This window comes from Camellia sinensis, chromosome 2 (assembly GCF_055761805.1).
Source record: "Camellia sinensis isolate YWXY chromosome 2, ASM5576180v1, whole genome shotgun sequence".
Taxonomy (NCBI): Eukaryota; Viridiplantae; Streptophyta; class Magnoliopsida; order Ericales; family Theaceae; genus Camellia; species Camellia sinensis.
In genome coordinates, this window is record NC_138962.1 from 94,123,848 (window position 1) to 94,142,641 (window position 18,794).

General features: G+C 33.7%; 2 long non-coding RNA genes across 2 annotated transcripts; both read left to right on the forward strand.

Annotated features, from left to right (window-relative positions):
* The first annotated feature begins 5,117 nt into the window (after positions 1–5,117).
* On the forward strand, positions 5,118–6,627 carry LOC114309507 (uncharacterized). Its single transcript, XR_003645770.2, has 2 exons — positions 5,118–5,443; positions 6,335–6,627. It is a non-coding gene; the product is annotated as an uncharacterized LOC114309507 (long non-coding RNA).
* A 9,768-nt stretch (positions 6,628–16,395) lies between these two features.
* On the forward strand, positions 16,396–18,445 carry LOC145820195 (uncharacterized). The gene is made up of 2 exons (XR_014361361.1): positions 16,396–16,534; positions 18,211–18,445. It is a non-coding gene; the product is annotated as an uncharacterized LOC145820195 (long non-coding RNA).
* Positions 18,446–18,794: the final 349 nt, after the last annotated feature.

Below are 18,794 nucleotides of genomic sequence, written 5' to 3' on the forward strand. Positions count from 1 at the left end.
TTTGGACAAAGTATTCTAGCGCCTGGACCTTTGGCTAAAAAAAATTGAAAATTAGACTTTTCGCCCAAGTGCCCTATAAAATATTGTATGTAAATATAGAAGATTATTATTCTTAGTGTTTTGTTTGCCTCAATGTGAGGGATTCACTTTATCAAAGATCTTCATTCACCATTATTTTACAATAAGCTTCTATTATGGAAGAACATTTAGAAGAGAAGATTAGTTGTATTTATAGACTGATGATAAAGATGATGGTGGACTCATAATAGAGATGATGGCAAACTGATGATGAATAATCATTTTTTACTATTGTTATGCTGAAACCGTAGTCTCGCCATCGGTTTGTGTAGTCATCAATATTTTGTAGTTTATTCACTAGTATTATGCCAGAATTGATTATATATAGATTTTTCTAAAAATGTGCGTCAATATATATATGAACTAATTGATATTTTTTATATATTGTTTGTCTCTGTACTTGTTGGTTGAACAATTATTTTTATTGCCATTGAACAATCAAAGTAAATTTTTTTTTATTATACTTTATTCAATTTTATTTCACATTTTCATGTTGTAGTGTAAATGTTCACATTGGTATGAGTTTAACTTTTTTAAGGCTAGTTGTATGTTAATTTAAACTGTAAACATTCACATTGTATTTTGATATAAATTTTATTTTTTCTAATGGTAGTTGTATGTTTGTTGTTTTTGTTACTATACTTGTTAGTTAAACAATCAATTTTTGTTACTATTGAACAATCGAAATAATCAATTTTTACTTTTTTAATTTTTTTTCATGTTTTCACGTTCCAGTGTGAATGTTCACATTGGTATGCGTTTAATTTTTTTAATGGTAGTTTGTATGTTAATTATAAACTGTGAACATTCAAATTGTATTTTGGTATGAGTTTTATATTTTTAAAGGTTAGTTGTATGTTTGTTATTTATTGTGAACATTCACATTGTACTTCGATATATATTTTGTTTTGTCAAATGTTAGTTATATATTTGTTATTTACTGTGAAGATTCATATTGTATTTTAGTTTTTGTTTAGATTTTTTGTTGCATTATTTTTAAATTTTCACATTATAAAAAACTGTGAAAATAAGATATTTATTAATCTTCATAATTATAAAAGATTAAGATTTTAAATACGATATTTATTAGCTTTCATGATTTTAGATTTACAATTCATCTTTTGCATTTATAGTGCCTAACTCAAATGTGAATGTTCGCACTTTTGATGTTGAATGTGGTTCAGAAAACAATGTTGAAGTAAGATAGCTCAACTAGGATGATAACAGATGACTGTCAAAATCGTTGTGAAATTTGCAGTAATAGGATTCCGCAATGAGATTGAAATATTGGTTTATTCGTAGCAATGAATTCATGTTTGGAGATTTTAGAAAGTTACCTGTCTAGTATATCGTTAGTTAGGAGATTACAATTTGAACTCCAAAACATGTGTGATTCAAATATTTGCGTGTTTATATAATTACATGCCACAAGATTAAATGAGTTATAAGAAGAAAAAAAAAGAAAGAGTTTTTAGATAGATAAGTCCCAATACATGGGATTTATGAAAAAAAATTCCTTGTAATTTGTATATTCTTGTCATATATTTCAATATTTTTTTTTACACAGTGGTTATCATTTTCCTATTTGAAATTGTTCAAACCTATTATAAATTGAATAAATTGATAAAATGGTATAATTATAATTTAAATTCTGTCTTCATTTAGAATTTAGGATTTTAGTGTTTGTGTTTATTTATTATGGATAGGGAGATTTTTAGCTATTATTTAGTTTTTAATATTTGTCTTAATTCATAAAGTGGTAGTTGAAGGTGTTTTTCAAGAAAATGTGGTGGCCGAAGGTGGTTACCGCCAGTAAGAGAAGGTAGGTGTTTAGTGATTGAGGGAGATAGTGATCGAAGGTGGTTGGCGAAGGAGGTCATTCGATGGTAGCTGATAGCGATGAGTAGGGATGGCAACGGAGCAGGTTTGAAGTAGGTTTGTCATCCTCTATCCCCACCCCCACCCCCACCCCATATCATAGTGGGGCAGGGTGAAAGTGGGGGCGGGAGGCGAGTTAATTTTGTAACTTTACAAATAATTTTTTAAATAAAATTATAAATAATAATTTATAATTAATGAGAGTTAAAAGATGTACTATAATAAATAAATGAGTGAAAATGAAAACTAATTATAATATTTTACTTTTATTATATTGAAAAAAAATTAAGGGAGATTTATTTATAAATCCCTTTGAGTAGATTTATAGCCCAATAAATCCGTAAGGTTTTATTGTGTTCTATCAAGTCCCATATATTTAGACTTGAATTCCACGAGGTCATTTTTTTCCTGATTTATAATTTGTTTTGGACTATTATACTCTTTGTTCTATTTTGATAGTACATATTATACACAATAAGATATATACGTTTTTTAGATTTTGTTATTTCTATGTTGGAAGTTTTGGTGATAGGATCTTGGAGGAATCAATAGATACGTTTTTGTAGGAGTTTCGTTTATATGTTAGTGGCGAGAGAACACTCGAATATTTTATTTTTCCATTGTTGTGGTTCAAAACTCTATTTGTTTTTTCTTTCTGTTTTTACAGTTTTGAAGTTCTATTTTCTTCCATTGTTGCAGTTTTCAAGTTCAGAATTGTTGGACGAAGGTTAGAGAACATTCAAATACTACCTTCTTCTATTGTTGTAGTTCGAAACTTTGTTTTCTTTCAATGTTGCGATTTTGAAGCTTTATTTTCTTCCATTGTTGCAGTATGTAGGTATGTGTTTAGGTATGCCATTGGTAGGGATTCATGTTGAATAACTTATTAAAGTTGGATTCGACTTTTTGTTTCGATATGAATTGATATGGTATTATGTATCAGTGTGTGTATGCTTATTGAGTGAATATTTCAATAACTTTTTTTCTCCAATTGAACTATTATTTTATTATTAAAATGAATATTTATTTAATTATATTGAAATTAAGTACAAAAGTGTTATATATATATATATATATATATCCAAAATGGGTATATTACACTTTGTCTCCTTTATGTTTGGTCACTTTCCCACTTTGGTTCTTGAAGTTTGGTTTTTCTCACTTTGACCCTCATGTTTCAAGTTTTTCCCAGTTCACTCCTAAAGCTAATTTCTGTTGAAAATTAGATAGAAAATGATATATTGACAATCACGTGCCATAAAAATATTTTGGGGTAAATTACACCAACACCCCCTGACTTTTTGGAAATTATATTGACACCCTTGTGGTTAATAGTCTCATTTCACAAACCCTTTACTTATATAAAAGACAACAACTCCTAGTAGAAAAACAGAGAAAATTATATTGAAAAAAAAAAGTAAAGCAAACGGAAGGAAAAAAAAAAATATAGAGGAAGTAAAGCAAAGCAAGAAAAAAGAGAGTGCATGAGTTCATTGTCTTGACTCTGTCTAAATAATTACAATGATAGGGGTTAGTGTAATTTCCCAAATGTTCGGGGTGATATGTATTAAGTCCAAGCCTCAGGGGTATAAGTGTAATTTATCCAATATTTTATTATACAAGACACAAACTCAAATTTCAATATATATATGTATATTTTGCACAAAATTTTTTTTATTTGTTATTCGCACAAAGCAAAACTTTTATAAATTAAAGAGGTTCGAGATGAACCTCAAAACACAAAACATGAACAACAAATGACAAAAAAAAATAGAGAAAATCATAAGCAAATGACATCATCACCAGACAAACGCAATAGAAGCACCAATTGATATGTACAAAATAACTTACACTAATGATACCCTCGGATGATCCAATCGACGATTGGGGACAACATCATAACAATCAACAACAAAATGTTTCATTAAAAAAATTCATTCATCCATTAAGCATAAAAAAGAATGAAACTGGCAATGGAGAACCAAAACCAAATCTAACAGAAGAGTCACTCTAAATCTTATCAACAGAGGATTAAAACTGAATCCAGTAGAAAAGTCACACCACATCCACAACAGAGACAAGATGAAAAGAAAGGGAAAAGGATTATGAAGTGGCCTACTACTTCAAACTAATTTAACAGCTTGAGATTAGCCAGCAAAATATACCTTAAAAATAAATTATATTGTACTGGTGAGTTATAATCCATTGAAAAGCAAAATTATATTGTAACAGTGAGTTACAAGTTTGGTAGGTAGGTAATTGAGTGAAGAACATGATTTTGGATGGTTCTCTTTGTTCTCTAGCAAGCAGGGTATAATGGAGATAGGGCCCTCCCTCCCTCCCCTCTCTACTGTTGAAATCATAATCATATAGAAAGAAAGAAGTCAATAATGACGTCTCCATGTCATTCTCAATGATGTTCCCAAAAAAAAAAAAAAAAAATCTCATTCTCAATGGCCCATTTTGCACTCAAGTTTGTTTGCTACTACTTTTTTACTCATTTCCTTACTTGAATGGTAGCTAGCGAGCATGACTTTAAAACAAAAGTTTGATAGAAAATAAGAACACTTTTTTTCTACAACTCCATGACTGTAATTGTTATTGCCAAATTATAATGAGAAAATTATAGACCAGATAGTTCAAAAAAAATTATTATAAATTTATATTTTTAATTATTCATATTTATAAAATTTATTATGTATTTGTAATTATTTTTTAAAATCATTTCTGAATTAAAGTTTCTCCAATTATAATTACTTTGAACTCACCATCTACATCTTCATATATGAAGGATTTTTACTTCCAACCCATCCTCTAAAATCATCTCCATTTGGGAGGAGAGCATGGATTGATCCTCCAAATATAGAGAGAGGATGAGAAATGGAGTATCTCTATTGCACTATTTGTTGGAGTGTTTACCAAAATAAATAAATAATTATAGAGTCAAAATAAAAATAGGTAAGAATCATTACCATGAGAAGACACTAGATTTATGTGGTTTGGCCTAGTTGCCTACATTCAAGGATATTACCCTTTGTTCACTATATTAAATATCTATAACAAAACAACTCTATTTTTTACTCCTGATGGAACTTTTATCCCATTGTCAAACCATGGACCATTAGATTGAATTCAATCTAAGGGCTCACAATTACATTTTCAACACACACCATCTCCCCCCCCTCTCTCTCTCTTACACACACACACACACACACTCCTCTCAAATTTTGAACACACTCTTTCAAATTTTAAACACACACCTTCTTTCTCTATCTACCTCCATCGGAGCCCATTCCCATGCTTCCCTATCGGAGCCCAACCCTCACCAGTGATTGAACCCCAAACCCCTTATTACTCTCTTCATCTTCTCTCTTCTTCCATCTCTCTCTCCGCCATCTCAATCGTCATCAACAGTGGCAGCCCCAAAGACGAAGACCAAATACAAGGGTGTTCAACAAAGGAAGAATCTGATAGAAATACTGTTCAGGTGAGCATACCCATCTTATTTGAGAACCAAAATTAAAACCTATGCCTGTGTATTTGGCAACCAAAATTGGCTTGAAAGCATATAAAGCTGTATTGGAATCCTGTGCCCATGTATGGATTTCATGAAGGTAAATTTCCAAAAGATTCACAATTGCCTATTTCAGATGATTATAAAGATTTTTTAAATATTTTTTATTTTTTTAAAACCTGTTTTGCTTTGGTTTATCAGTTCTCTCAGGCTGCTAACTTCTCTTTTGCTTATTTGGTTGTATTAATTTCCTTAATGTTTTACAAATGGAGTGCTTATTTGCGGATAATGTCTATGATGCTTTATTTTGCTTCACTTCACATTGTGTTCATATGATGCTTTTCAATTGGTTTATTAAACATCAGTCGTTTTGAGAATAAAAATTTTCCCCATTATATTTTGGGAATGTAAACATCAATTAATACACTTTGTATTTGAGCAAACAATGGAGAAAATAGAAACCTGGGCTTTCATTTTTCTTGAGTATTTATATTTCTATCTTTAGATATCTTTTGTTTCAATAATGTTTCAATAATTTTTACTCTAATTTTTGGATATCTTTTGTTTCAATAATCAACAGGTTTGTCCAATTTAATTGCTTTATTGATTTTACAGTTTGTGATTGAAACATTGTGTCTGATTTTTATAGTTTATAGTGACTCTGGTTTACATCCAACCCGTTCGAGTTTCATTGTCTTATATGGTTGTTCATGTCATGTTTCCCCTTAGTCCTCAATGATTTTGGGTATTGGGGTGTGTTGGTTGCATTTTGAGTAGGTTGGTTACATCTTTCTAAATCTGTTGTTGCCCTGAATTTTGTCTCTACGCTCGAGCGGTGTTTGAAAACTCTCAGTACTTTTACAGGTTTACAAAACTATTGGGAGGGTGCATTCTTCACTTGAGCGATGATTCCTGCGCTCAAGCGGTGTCATTTGTTGTGTCTGGACGCTCGAGTGACGTTTCTTGCGCTCGAGTGGTTTGTCCGAATTCAACAATTGTAAAAGTCACTTTTGATCACATCTGGATCACTTTTCTCTCTCCCTTCTCTCTCTCTCAAATGCCGAAACTCTTTTATATTCCTTGACACAGAGGTGTTGTTGTTGGTGTGTTTCTATCTAATCTCTATCTATATATATAACAGGTGCGACGATTACCAACGGAGAAGAGTCTTTAAAAAAAAAAAAAAACTTTCTTTGTGGTTTCATCGTTTTTACATTGTGCGTTTGATTCATCATTTTGATTTCAATAAATATTTAAAAAATAAAAATAAAAAAGACAGGTAAAATATAAATTATTTTTGTAAGGTTCATGATATTAAAATTTTATAAGATAAAAGATATATAATATGTTCATAATAGTTAAGGTTCCTCAACATTTCCGCAGAGAAAATTTAACTTAGAGAAATTTCGCCTCGATTTAGAGAAATTTCAATTTTCACAAAGAAATTTCTCTGTGATCATACCGAAGAAATTTTGAAATTTCTCTAAGTTAAGGCCGAATTTCTCTAAGTCGGGCAAAATTTCTCTGAGTCAAATTTCCTCTGTAAAAATGTTTAGGAACCTTAGTTAATAAAAAAAATATCTTAGACTTCACATACTATATAAAGTTGGAGAGGGACGTTTCACTAATTTTCCCAATATAGGTACTATTTGGTATGACTTAAAAAAGTATATTTTTATTTTTTATTTTTTTAAGTTACATTACTTTTTTACTTTTCTATATATTTTTTTATAAAAAATTAAAAAGTACACTTATTTAAATTATCCCAAACACTCTCATAATTATATTTTAAGTATAAACTCTCTTTTCTTTTTTAAATTTCTTTCAAATTTATGACAAATATAATTTTGAGATTTATTTAAAATATAAATTGCTCTTTATAATTTTGAAAATTATGTCTTGTCTTTTTAAATTTCTAATTGCATAATAAATGACTCAATATTATTAATAAATCATTAAGTCAATTAATAATTTTTAATTATGTCAAAAAATATATTTTAATTAACAATTTTGATAATTTTATTGTTGTATAAAAAAATAGTAAAAAAATTCATTTTTTTTGTTAATTCTGTTAAACAAATTTTTTAAACAAGATATATTTATAATTTTCAAAATTACATTGAGCAATCTATATTTTCAGTAAACTAATTGTAATTTACCCTTACACCTTAAATATAAGTGACGTGAAATATATTACATCATATTATTATTTAGGTAAATTACATGAGATTTAAATAAAATACAGTAAGTCTCATATAATTACCGTTACTTTTATTTTAGTAAGATTAAAGAGATTAAAATTAATACAGATAGTATAAAAACATTACGATACACAAGATAAATATATATTTCAATATAAAAGAAATGGTAACATCAATTTTCATTCATAAGATTAACGAATTTCTGATAAAAAAAAAGGTCAAATGTTATATGAATTAAAACTTTAGAAAAATCTAGTATAATTTTGTCAAATTTGTGGAGCTTATATTTTATTTAAACCTTGGGAAATGTCAATGTAATTTACCCTTATTATTTTTATATTTTTTTATTAAATATTTTATTCTTATTTTTGTCTTACTAATTTACTTTCATATTATATTTTTTAACTACTCTAATCATATTTTTTATTTTCACTAATTAAAATATAAAAAAATATATTCTTTATTTTACTTAATTCAATTTTTTATTTGTGTAGTCTAATTTTGCTTTTTATTTGTTACTTATTTATCTATAAAATAGAATTTTATTTTTATAATCTGTCAATAAATAAAATTTTAAAATTCAAGTAGCAATGGTTAATAGTTATTATCTTGTGGATTAACACTACAAAAAATTAAGGTTTTAGAGACCAAAATTTATGGAAAAAATTATTTTTTGGAACCAAATATTTTTGTTGTGAAAAGTATCGTTATTATATTTTTAGTAACAAAAAATAGACATTAGTGATGAATTATTATCATTTTGGGACCAAATTTTTTGTCTCAAAAAATAAACCATTTTGAGACTAAATTATTTTGTTCCTAGAAGTCTATTTATTAGTGACATTTTTAAAATTTTATCGCTAAAAGCCTTATTTTGGAGTTTTCGAGACGACCTTTTAGCGACTATCCTTATGACGATAGAAATTAGTTCCTAAATATCTTTTACAGCAAAATTTTCACTTTTAGAGAACAAAACATGTGATGTCTAAAACTCTTATTTGTTGTAGTATAACTTTCGTGTTGATTATGGGATTATGAATGGATTTTCAAAAAATGATGAAAGGAGGTTAAGATTATAAAATTTCACTTGACATAAAAAAAGTCAACGTTTTAAAACACCAATTTCGATCTTTAATTTATAGATAGATAGATTACTACATATATGTTGATTTTGTCACCATGTCATATTATTCGATATGTGACAAGATATTATTTATTTTTATTAATTTCTTAAGTATGATTAAACAATACAATACGGTGATAAAAATTCGATGGCACATAACGTTTGTCATATATTTATAATGCGTGTTCGTAATTTTTAAGAAGGAAAGTTATAAAATTTTACATGTTTTTTATTATATAAAATATTTTTAATTTTTGTGGTAAAGATACACATTAATAAAATAAAAAATAAAATCTTTTTCTGGTAAAGATACACATTAATAAAATAAAAAATAAAATCTTTTTCTATGTTGTAGAAGATAATTGTAAGAAAAATGTTTGAAAGTCTTAAAACAATTCTTACAATTGGAACAATCTTCTGTGTCAATTAAATAACTTGAAACAAATCAAACAAATAAAAATAAATTACTTATATAATTTATTTTACCAAAATGTAAAAGTACAAAAAGATCAAGTCGAGTGTGTGACACTCTGTCCTTAAGACAGATTCGTCCCGCTACGATGCTTACGGACAAATGACGTCTATCTCCTAGGATACAATGATCTTCACAAATTGTAGTAGCACTCCAAACAATTTGTACGGCGAACAAACCTGTGTTCTATACTCTCTGAATTTTTCTCTAAAACTAGTATGAAGAATAATAATGTAAGAGAGCAAAAATGAAGGCAAGCAAATCAATTTTTTGGAATCCACAAATGCTGGAACAGATCTGGTGTTTATAGACCTAAACAGGTGTTATTTTCAAACTGGATCAGATTGGTTTTGAAACCAACAGGTGCATTATTGTTAGAACAGATAACTACTGGGCAGTTTTATCCGTTTGAAATTGCAGCAGTTATAAACTTGTCCAGAAAATCCGAACAGGTATGAAATCTACCGAACAGATACAGATATGAAACTAAACAGATATGCAACTGCTTTGAACAGCTGCAGTTCAAATTTTGAACAGATCTGGTCACGTTGAATCTGTAAACTGCTGGCAGTTTAAAAAACCTATTTAATAGTTGGAAATTTAGTGGAATTCAGAGGCATAATTTTTGGACAATAAATTTGAATTCAAATTTGAATTAAATCCAATTTGAAATTCAAATAATTTCTGCAAGAATTTGAAAAAATTCAAATAAATTTTGTTAAAAAAAAATTAATATTAGAACCGACCTGACCCACAACCCACACCCGGCACGGCTCGATGGATGGACTGCGGCGGCGCACGCACGTGTGTGTGGTGGTTTGGACTAAGGTTTACATTGTCCATAACTCATCTCCTCTACAAACTTGGGGTGCTCCTTGGAGCCCAACCCAAGTGTTGCAATCTAGAGCTTATAAATATACACAAGCTCTCTTAAAGTTTCAATGTGGGACAACCCATTTCAAGGAAACCCACATTTAATTCTTTAATTGTCTATTCCACGAACCTGAAAACGACGTCAACTTCTCATTCACTCATAAATGGTTTTGACGAACCGTCTTCACCATGTGACTTGCCATAAGGCAAGGAACGTGTCATCTCTTCGGACCCATCCCAAAAGATGTTTGGGACCTACTCAAAATTGGGCTCAAAGTTGGCCCAAAATAAGCCTATAAAAACCAAATTTTCTAGCAATCCCCCTACATGAATGGAATTTGACGGAGAGAAAATGCAACAACATGATCTAATTACAGAGAGTACAGAAATTGGAAATATTCTGCAAATGATAGGTAGCTTTTGGCTTTGAACCTTCCCTTGTGAGACACTATCGGATTTACTAGCTAATCAGTGAACATGATGTCTTAAACTGTTCATTCGTTTGTGTACACTAAGACAATAGAACTCACACAATGTATCACCAGACACAGTTTAGTTCTCACTATTGTGTTCATTTTGGCCCTGAACAACCTGGTCTTTCATGAGTGCTTTAGAGAATTGTAGCCCTTCACAAATCTCATAGAACCAGCCCAGTTCACACTTACATAGGTGATTCTTATGAAGAGTATCCTGCCATATTCCACTAGGTTTACCTAGATATAAGAATCATTAAAATTTTACTTAACCTAAAACGCTACAGACATCACTATTTCATTATAGAAATGAGTAGGAGTTTGACTCCCTAGTGATCCTTATGAGTCATATACAACTCGGTTGTCCCTTTGAACCTAGATCTTGCGATCTCTAGTCAACTAGCTTGGGTTGCCGTTATGGTAACTCTTATTTAATAGGCTTAAGTCCCATTCCCCTCGATGAATTCTTAACTAACTCTCTTACTAACACTTTGGTTAGTGGATTCGTTATATTGTCTTTAGACTTCACATATTCAATAAAAATAATTCCATTAGAGAGTAGTTGTCTCATGGTGTTATGTTAACGACGAATGTGTCGTGACTTACCGTTATACATATGACTCTGTGCTCTACCTATTGTTGATTGACTATCACAATGTGTGCATATAGCAGGCACCGGTTTTAGCCACATTGGAATATCTTCAAGAAAGTGGTGAAGCCATTCTGCTTCTTCCCCAGCTTTATCTAAAGCTATGAATTCTGATTCCATAGTAGACCTAGCAATGCAAGTCTGTTTGGAAGATTTCCAAGATACAGCCGTACCACCAAGAGTAAAGACATACCCACTGGTGGATTTTGAGTCTCTAGTATCCGATATCCAGTTTGCATCACAGTATCCTTCAAGTACTGTTGGATATCTAGTATAATTTAGCTCAATGTTACGAGTAAATCGGAGATATCTTAGAACCCTTATAATTGCTTTCCAGTGTTCTACTCCCGGATTACTCGTATATATACTTAATTTACTTACTGCATAAGCTATATCTGGGCGAGTGCAATTCATTAAGTACATTAAGCTTCCAATAATTTGGACATACTCTAATTGAGAAATACTTTCCTGTACATTCTTAGAAAGAAACAAATTAACATCCACAGATGTTCTAGTAAGATGATTATGATCTTTGCAAAATTTGTCAAATATTTTCTCAATGTAATGTGATTGTGACAAAGCATAATCTTCTGATGTTTTGGTAATTTTCATACCAAGAATTACATAAGCAATCCTCGTGTCTTTCATGTCAAAATGTTTATTCAACATTTTCTTGGTAGTTCTAATCATGTCATTATTACTACCTATGATGAGCATATTATCTATATAAAGACATACTATAACATAGTGTGGGTGTTGATTTTTGACCACACAACCAAACAGGAAAACTCAGCAGAAGAGTACCGACAGAATAGATTAAGCCCGAACAACCTGGCATAGAAAGATAAGAATCCAGCGGTGGTTCGTCCACTCGGGGGTACTCCGATGATCACGTCAGTAATTATCTTTCAAAGATAGCCAATAGTGTTTAACTTACTAGACAGAGCATAAAAAACATACCTTAGACCCACGAGGGTGCCTTACCATTATAGCCAGCACTAACCTGATCCCTGTAGAAGCCTAGCTTTAATGGACTTTGCCTCAATGCTCATCTTGGACTCCCAACTAGATAGAGATAAACTCCCTAAGAGCTTTATCTTTATCCAGACTGAGCTCCTCCCCCACTCTAGGACTCTTGTCCTTTATCCGTTCATCTCGGATTTCGATATCTTCAAAGATAACCTCGGTCTAGCCGAGATCATCTCGTTACGTAACCAAGCCACGTGGCACCTCGACTGACACTTCGACGTCACCTTGGCCACGTGTTGTCATTCACAAAATATGTCCCCACAACTGCCCCTAGGTTCTATTACCTCGGCATCCTGAGGTGATAGAACCTACATTGTTTGTCCACATAGCACGTCGGCTAAGACTTACTTTATCCTTTATGACCGAGATCATCACTCGTCGGCTTCACATGACCAAGACTCTGCAGTCTACTTTATCAATGACCAAGAACTAATAACCAAGTTCTTTAAGTTCCTTAATCGAGATCACTCCTCTAGCCAAGGTTTTTGTTTCATTAAATCAAGAACTCCAAGAGTTTTATCTGTGCATGAGCTGTCACGCACGGTTTACTTAATCGTTTTCTCCACGCGTCGCTTCCTCATTGGTTCGTACCTGACACGTGCTATCAGGTTGCGTCACTTCTGCGCACGCCGCTTGATAGATACGTCGTCAAAGGCAAATCATTATGGTTTGCCGCCTTTTCACAATTTTAAGAAAACTTCTCACTCTCTCTCTCTCCTTCTCTTCACTTTTAAGTATTCAATTTGCAACTAATTTTCTCTCTCTGATGCTTCTCTCCCAAATCCTCCATTTTCGTGCTTCGAAGCTCCTGTAACTACTTCAATCATCTCCTCCGGAGAGCATTTCGTCATCTGGTTTCGATTATTCACACCGTCTGACTATGACGATCTTCATTTCCATGTCATTTTCTTTGGCTTCAATCGGTAAGTCCCCGATTTGTTTTCGTACCTCTGTTCATTCTTTAGAATAACTTGTACTGTTTTTAGCCATATGGTTTTGAATTGTGTCTGTTTAATTGCCTCACATGTTGCCATTGAATCTATTTTCTATTTTTCGTCTTATGAGTTATTTCTGGCTTATTGAATCTTCGCTTGTGCTCTGAATTTCAGCATTTAGGGTATCAGACATGCTTGTTTGTGACTTTGTGTTTATTCAATCTATCTCTGTGTCTATATACACACATACGCACTGTTCATATACTTGATGCTTTAGCAATTTGTCACTGCTCTTGACTTTTGCACATCTGCACACACTTACTTAGTGCTCTTGAAAAATGTTACTTTCTTGACTCTGAATCATGTTTTTTTCCTGTTTTGACTTGTTTCCAGATTCTTGCCCTTGATTCTTGTTTCCGTATAGTCTTAGGTTTGGGCTTTGATAGAAATCACATTCCTTAGGAAAATTGAAACAAATTCCTCTTAGGTCTTCAAAAACCCTTGCCCCGGTTCTAATGTAGGTTTTAACCGAGGTCTTTGAACTCGTATCAACCACTCTTTTATGAAATCTTGCCCCAATCTTCACTAGTCGACATCATAGGTATGTTCAGGTGGAGAGTAGATACCACAGAAAAAATAGAGTATTTCCGTTGAGAGTTCTCCATCCCAACAGACGTTCAACTCAGGTTGGCTGGGGAGGAGGACTCTATCATGCCTAATGAGGATTCCATGCCTTTCCCAGTAGTGGCCTTTATAGAGTGTGGACTTTGGTTTCCCCTAGACATTCTCTTTAGGGAGGTCCTTCATTGCTATAAGCTCAACCCTATGCAGCTAGCCATCAACTCATATAGGGTTATGAACGGCATAATCGAACTAGCACACCGAGAAAAAGCTAGGATTACTTTAGCCGATATCTAATTCTGTTATACCATCTGTGGCTTTAAGTCTGAAAAAGGCTATATATACTACCTCAAGCCCAGATCCACTGCCTTTAAACTAATAGCCAACCTTCCAGACTCCAACAAGGGTGCTGGAGATGATTACTTCATCGTCTCAGACAATTGAGAGTTTTCACCTGATGATGACCTCCATCTCTATCCTCTGAGTCGAACAGTTTTTAAAGAGGGTAATGGTAAGACTTAGTCATTCGTACTAAAATTCCATTTTGGTTAAGGCTTTCTAGTTTATTAATCTCTTCCAATGTTTGCTCTTTGTTTTCAGCAGTTCTTCCTCAGCCAGCGAAGGGATTTCGACAATTATTCGTTCGCAGCCAAGATCTAAAGAAGCTCTTATATCTCCCTGTGTAGAAGCGTAAGACGCCTCTTCTACTGAACTACATACCAACATACAAGTCAGCCCTGCCTGATGTTCCACGCCGAAGTAAGACCCCTCATTCTGCTACAACTCCACCAACAACTTCATCTCCAAGGCCAGATCAGGCCTCCACTTCTGACCCAATTGAACAACCATCTACTTCTGCCCCTCAACTTATTCCTCCATCCCAATGCCAATGTTGACACCGAGCTTTAATCTCTGCCCCTGCCAGCAGAACTCGGAGCCGCAAATATCGAATATTCTGAGGCATCGGCTTACAACCCAGCCAATCCCCTAACCGCCCTTCCAGTAATACACTTCGGCACCAAAGTAACAGTTGCTTCCACTGCCAACGGAATGGGCCGCAAACTAACCATTGTTAAGGATCTCCTTACCAATATCCCTGGGTTGTAACGATGCAATCCACGTCTTCTCTATCCTAATCAACAGCCAGAAAGAGTGAAAAAGGCCAAATCTAAGGCCACAGTGACTCAGATTGACTCTGAGGACACTGTGCCAATTTCAAAACTAGCCGAGGTTGAGAAGAACCAAACTGCCACTAAGAAAAGGCCACCCGAGGCCGATGCATTAGATTCCCAACCATCTAAAAGGCTGAGGTCTGACCAACCTGAGGGTCGCAGCTTTTCGCGCAATATGACTCGGGCTCCCGAAGTCATGGTAGGGGACAGACCCTTGACAACGGGCGACAACGCAATTAATGACGTCGAGGTTGGTGCTGCCCTGTCAACGGTCGTGCTTTTACCTCGAGGATATGAATCACATGGCCGACCTCCATGTATATGAAAATTTTGGCCTCATGATGCAACTCAGTCTTGGTAATCCTCTTTACGTACTCTTTTACAATCTTTCTTATACTTAGTCAAATTTCACTAATCTGTTTTACTTCTTACAGGCTATCCAGCATGCTCATTCATATGTGGTCAAGACTGAGATGACAAGGAAGGAGTTGGCAAAGAAGACTAAGGAAGCTGCCAAACTCCTCACCTCACTCAATCATGCCGAAGCCAACAATCGAGCCTTGTTGCACCAAGCCAAGGCTTCCAAAGCTGCTCAGGATTTAGCCGAGGAAAAAGCCAAAACGGCCGATGCTGAAGTCGAGGTCGCTAGAGTCGATCTTGAGGCTGCTAAGGCCAAGGCAGCTGACTTAGAGGCTAAGCTTTAAGAGGCCCTTGACAACAAGGAGGCCGATGTAGCACTTGTGCCTTTTAAAGCTTTTGGTAAATGTATTTGGACCCTTTATTCTATTTTGGAAACCTTTGGTGTTGTTGTACTTTAGTTTTGGAGGAGTACAAATTGATTTAAACTTGTTAGGTTTGGTTGTTCGCACTTATTCTTGTCAAAAGTTCCTTGGAGACTTAGAAATTCCATTCTAGGGTCGACACCAGCCTTCCTAGGGTTGACCCTTACCTGTTGATGAAGTTCTGGAGGTGTTGCTGGAAAATAGGGTAAACACCAGACTAGGAGAGGGTCGACCCTCTTCTGTCTGTATGTTGGCTGTTGGAACATAGGGTAGACACTAGTCTGGGGTAGGGTCGACACCAGCAGTGCAGTCAAGCTTAGTTTTCTCAGATTTTCCTCTTTGGTGTCGATACCACTGTTGCAGGGGTCAACCCTTGCAGATTTTTTTTCAGATTTTAGTCCGACTTTTGGCCCTATTTTTTAGGGGTTTTGACTTGATATTTTGGGTTGACTTTGGGGCTTATTTCTAATTTTACCTAGTCCTATAAATAGGCTTTCAGTTGACCCTTTTCTTTATTTTCTTCTTCTCTTTTCTCTCTCTAAACCGTATCACTCTCTCTTCCTCTCCAAAATCACTTTTGCTCAAAGATCTCTAGATCTACTGACCAAGAGTGATCTTTTCACCATGGTCCTTTGAGATGGATTGTAGATCTCGTCAAGGGCTTCATTTTGGTCCGAGTGGTTCGTGGTTTCGGCGCCGGTGATTTTTGGGTGGTGTTCTCTCCTAAGCTTGAGGTAGAGATTTCTTTGGTCTTTTTCAATACTACTTTTATAGATAGACATGTGGTAGTTTTATTGCATAAAAACCATATTCACTATGGGTTTTTCTTGAAAAACATGAAAGGGGATCTAGGGTTTGATAGTCATGATTGGTATTGTTAAGTTGTTTGTTGTTAAGTTATTTTGGAAATGATTTACTATGTTTATGAAGAAATGGAGGAAAGCCCTAGTTTGTTATAATTGATATAATGGATTTAAAAAGGGAAGGGAGTTGAATAATCTTTATATCTTGCTAAAATGGGTTGGTTAATTGTGTTCATATCAAAAGAAAATAAAAGAGAAGTAACCACGGTGTTGGTATTGTTTCAGACTAATCACGTGATGTTGAGTTGAGTTATGATTTTGGTACTATGAAATTGATTTTGTAAAATAAAGGTGATGGATTTGGTTTTGGTTTTGTAAAATGATGAGAATGAATTTTTAGAAAATGGTTGAGGTTGTGTGGTTCGGAAAATAACGAAAAGTGGTCTTCTGAAGGAAAATGAAATCATCACCCTTTGTAAATCGATAATGAACTTGAGGTTGGATTTTGGGATTTCTTCACATATTATTTTTACAATTGGACTGTAAGTCTAGTGAGAACTGAGTTTGTTTTTCTTTCGTGTGAATTGTAGATATGGATGGATATGAATTTAAATGGTGGGGTTGGATATTTGAAATCTTTCACCTATGAAAGTATGGATAGTTTATCTATTTGGAAATCATATATATATGTATGTTTAGAAATATATGTTTTGGGCTATCGGTGAAGGATAGTCATGATTGTTGTAGAAACTGCATGATGATTAGGTGAATTGAAACTAATCATTTGGAATATGTCATTGAATATGATAGTGGGAAGAACACATTGAATATGTGCCTTTATTGATCATAGTACAAGATAAAGAGTTTAATACATTGTATATGTATATTGTTTGGGAAGAGATAGGGGATGTACTCCATATGTGCATATTTTCCTTAATACATTGTATATGTACCTTTGTTTGGGAGGAGATAGGGGATGTACTCCATACGTGTGAGTATATGCTTTAATACATTGTATATGTATCCATGGTTTGAGAGGAGATAGGGGATGGACTCTCAAACCTGTTTGGGAGGAGATAGGGGATGGACTCCACTGATACAGCAAATCTGTGTATCACTTGAAATATGGAAGCGTTAAAGTATGGAAGTGTTTTAATATGAGTTATATTCTCATGTGAATTGTGAAGTATGAAAGTGTTTTAATATGTGTTATAGTCTCATTGAATTGTTTGGCCAGGTTCTAAACCATAATTATGAATCGAAACTGTATAAGTGAAGGAAACTGAAATGAAAAATGGATGTACTTGATGTTGAATTGAAAGGTGTTGTAAGTTGGTTTATAAGTGTCGACCATATATCAAATGCTATTGTTTTAGTTATTTCTCATATGAAGAAAGAAAAGTAAATTGCTAATGTTGTTGAATGAAAAGAATGTTTTTGAGAAAAGTTCCTATATAAGTATATTTCTGTATAAACCGTCACATTATGTATATGATATGATTTGATGCATTCACGATCATAGCTATTTGTATGTTGCTATTGTTTAGGATTATGTTGAGATCCCTACTGGACTTTATGTTCATCCCACGTTGCTAATCCTTTTTCAGGTGAACGTCGAGAGGGGTTTCAAGATTGAGGATATCCTTTATGTGTTGGCCGCGAGGCCTTTTATTTGTAGGTGGAATGCCATTGATGTAAAAGGGTTAAACCCTTTCTTTTAGTGTTAAAGATGTAAGCATGCGGGCTATTTATTTAGTTATGTACATGTTGCATTTTCGGATGAGAGAATCTTTATTTATTCTTACAAATGATGTAAAGAGTTTCCGCATGTTATCTCTGTAATTGAATAAACTTAATGAATTTGGTAATGGACTCCGAGTAATAAAATGTGGGGCGTGTCAGCCGAGGTCAAGGCGGCCAGTGAAAAGGCTTACGAAGAGAGGTAGGCCGCCGTCTGTGACCAGTATAAATAGCAAGTCAACTTGGCTTACAACCGAGGTTATTACCTTTGTTGGACGGCGACACTCAATAAGTTATCTGTTCCAATGAACTTCGACCTTCGAGACATCAATAAACTTCAAGTGCCTTTCCCTCTAGAGCCCAAGCACTTTGGCGAAGAAGCCGACGAGGATGATGCCGAGGATGGTGATGTTGATGAAGTGGAGGAGGAGGCTGCCACTGATGTGAAGTC